Below are 3,697 nucleotides of genomic sequence, written 5' to 3'. Positions count from 1 at the left end.
AGAAATTGGAGGAGAGATCAAAAGATACATAGAAACAAATGACAATGAAAATACATCCTACCAAATTTTTTAGGATGCAGCGAAAGCAGTTTTAAGAGGGAAATTTACATCATTACAGGCCTATCTCAAGAAACAAGAAAAATCCCAAATAAATAACCTCATGTTACACCTTAAAGAACTAGAAAAAGAAGAACAAGTGAAACCCAAGGTCAGCAGAAGAAAGGAAATAACAAAAATCAGAGCAGAACTAAATGAAATAGAGAACAAAAAGACAATAGAAAAAATTAATGTGACAAAGAGCTGGTTCTTTGAAAAGATTAACAAAATTGACAAACCCTTGCTTGGACTCACTAAGATTAAAAGAGAGAAGACACTAATTAACAAAATCAGAAATGAAAAAGGGGAGGTTATCACGGACACCACAGAAATACAAAGATCATCCAAGAATACTATGAAAGACTACATGCCACCAAATTCAATAACCTAGAAGAAATGGACAAGTTCTTAGAAACATATAGCCTTCCAAGGCTGAACCATGATGAAGTGGAAAATCTAAACAGACGGATAACAAGTAACGAAATTGAATCAGTCATCCAAAACCTTCCCAAAAGCAAAAGTCTGGGACCCGATGGCTTCACTAGTGAATTCTACCTAACCTTCAAAGGGGATCTAATACCAATCCTAGTCAAACTCTTCCAAAAAATTGAAGAAGAGACAGTACACCCCTAACTCATTTTATGAGGCCAACATTACCCTGATACCAAAACCTGGTAAGGACAACACAAAAAAAGAAAACTACAGACCAATATCTCTGATGAATACAGATGCAAAAATCCTAAACAAAATTCTAGCGAATCGAAGACAACAATGCATTAAAAAGATTATTCATCACAACCAAGTGGGGTTCATCCCTGGGGCACAAGGAAGGTTCAATATCCGCAAATCCATCAAAGTGATACATCACATAAACAAAATAAAGGACAAAAATCATATGATTATATCAATTGATGCAGAAAAAGCATTTGATAAGACACAACATCTATTTATGATTAAAACACTTAATAGGTATAGAAGGAAAATACCTTAATATAATAAAGGCCATATATGACAAGCCCTCAGCTAATCTCATAATTAATGGTAAAAAACTGAAGCCCTATGCTCTACGTTCAGGAACACGACAGGGCTGTCCCCTATCACCTCTGCTTTTCAACATAGTGTCGGAGGTCCTTGCCAGAACAATCAGGCAAAAGAAAGAAAAAAAAAAAGCATCCAAATTGGGAATGAAGAAGTTAAATTGTCACTCTTTGCAGACGACATGATGACATATATAGAAAACCCTAAAGACTCCACCAAAAAGCTATTAGAAACAATCAATGAATACAGTAAAGTTGCTGGCTACAAAATCAACGTACAAAAGTCCATTGCATTCCTATATACTAACAATGAAATCTCAGAAAAAGAAATACAAAAAACAATTCTTTTTGCAATTGCAGCAAAAAGAATAAAATACCTAGGAATAAATATAACCAAGGATATGAAGGACCTATATGCTGAAAACTATAAGACATTTTTAAAAGAAATTGAAGAAGACACAAAGAAATGGAAAGACATTCCGGGCTCACGGATTAGAAGAATCAACATAGTTAAAATGGCCATATCACCCAAAGCAATATACAGATTTAATGCAATCCCCATCAAAATCCCAATGGCATTTTTTAAAGAAATAGAACAAAAAATCATCAGATTTGTTTGGAACCAAAAAAGACCCCGAATAGCCAAAGCAATCTTAAGAAAAAAGAACAATACTGGAGGTATCACACTCCCTGACTTTAGCTTGGACTACAAGACTACAATAATCAAAACAGCACGGTATTGGCAGAAAAACAGACACATATATCAATGGAATACAATAGAGAACCCAGGAATAAAATCACATAAATATGGACAGATAATTTTTGACAAAGAAGCTAAAAACATACAGTGGAGGAAAGACAGCCTCTTCAATAAATGTTGCTGGCAGAATTGGATAGTCACGTGCAAAAGAATGAAACTGGACTGCTATCTGTCACCATGTACCAAAATTAATTCAAAATGGATCAAAGACTTAAGCATAAGACCTGACATAATAAACTGCATAGAAGAAAACATAGGTACTAAACTTATGGACCTTGGGTTCAAAGAGCATTTTATGAATTTGACTCCAAAGGCAATGGAAGTAAAAGCTAAAATAAACGAATGGGACTATATGAAACTTAAAAGCTTCTGCACAGCAAAAGAAACCATCGACAAAATAAAGAGGCAACTACTTGAATGGGAGAAGATTTTTGCAAACAGTGCATCCAATAAGTGGCTAATATCCAAAATATACAATGAAGTCATGAAACTCAACAACAAAAAAACAAACAACCCAATTGAAAAATGGGCAGAGGACCTGATGAGACATTTCTCCAAAGAGGACATACAAATGGCAAAGAGACATATGAAAAAATGCTCAACATCACTAATCATCAGAGAAATGCAAATAAAAACCACAATGAGATATCACCTCAACCCAGTCAGAATGGCTATCATCAACAAGACAAATAGTAACAAATGTTGGAGAGGCTGTGGAGAAAAAGGAACCCTCATACACTGTTGGTGGGAATGCAGACTGGTGTAGCCGTTATGGAAGGCAGTGTGCAGTTTCCTCAAAAAATTACGAATAGAATTACCATATGACCCAGCAATCCGTCTCCTGGGTACCTACCCAAAAAATCTGAAAACATTTATACATAAAGACACGTGTGCTCCAATGTTCATTGCAGCTTTGTTTACGGTGGTCAGGACATGGAAACAACCAAAATGTCCTTCGATAGATGAATGGATAAAGAAGTTGTGGTATATATATACAATGGAATACTATTCGGCGGTAAGAAAAGATGATATAGGAACATTTGTGACAACATGGATGGATCTTGAGAGTATAGTGCTAAGCAAAATAAGTCAGACAGAAAAAGCAGAGAACCATATGATTTCACGGATATGTGGTATATAAAGCAAAAACAACAAAAGAAGAAGACAGACAAATGAGAAACAAAAACTCATAGACACAGACAATAGTTTAGTGGTTACCAGAGTGTTAGGGGGGTGGGGGGTGGGAGATGAGGGTAAGGGCGATCGAATATATGGTGATGGAAGGAGAACTGACTCTGGTTGGTGAACACACAATGGGATTTATAGATGATGTAGTACAGAATTGTACACCAGAAATCTATGTAATTTTACTAACAATTGTCACCCCAATAAATTAAAAGAAAAAAAAGAATGTAGAAAATGGAAATATTTGAAATGTGCAGAAAAATGAGAGAATCATTTAACAAACACTCATGTACACACAACTGAGATTAAACATACTGCATTTTGTATAAAGTACTTTGTGTAAAGTGGAGACTATCTGTCCTTTGAATGTTCCTAGAAAAAAGCTTATACAATGTGCTAAGCCTGCTGTGTGTGTGTGTGTGTGTGTGTGTGTGTGTGTGTGTGTTGTGTGTGTGTGTTTTAAAATTGGATTCAATTTGTTTTTAGCATGTATAGATCCATTCAAGTTTTCTGTTTCTGAGTCACTTTAATAACTTATATTATGGGTAAGTTATGTATGTTTACTAGGAAAAGGTCCATTTAAGTTTCCAAATTTATTGCAATGTGTTTTTCAATTTTT

Source organism: Rhinolophus ferrumequinum, chromosome X (assembly GCF_004115265.2).
Source record: "Rhinolophus ferrumequinum isolate MPI-CBG mRhiFer1 chromosome X, mRhiFer1_v1.p, whole genome shotgun sequence".
Taxonomy (NCBI): Eukaryota; Metazoa; Chordata; class Mammalia; order Chiroptera; family Rhinolophidae; genus Rhinolophus; species Rhinolophus ferrumequinum.
Note: the sequence above shows the minus strand (reverse complement) of the source record.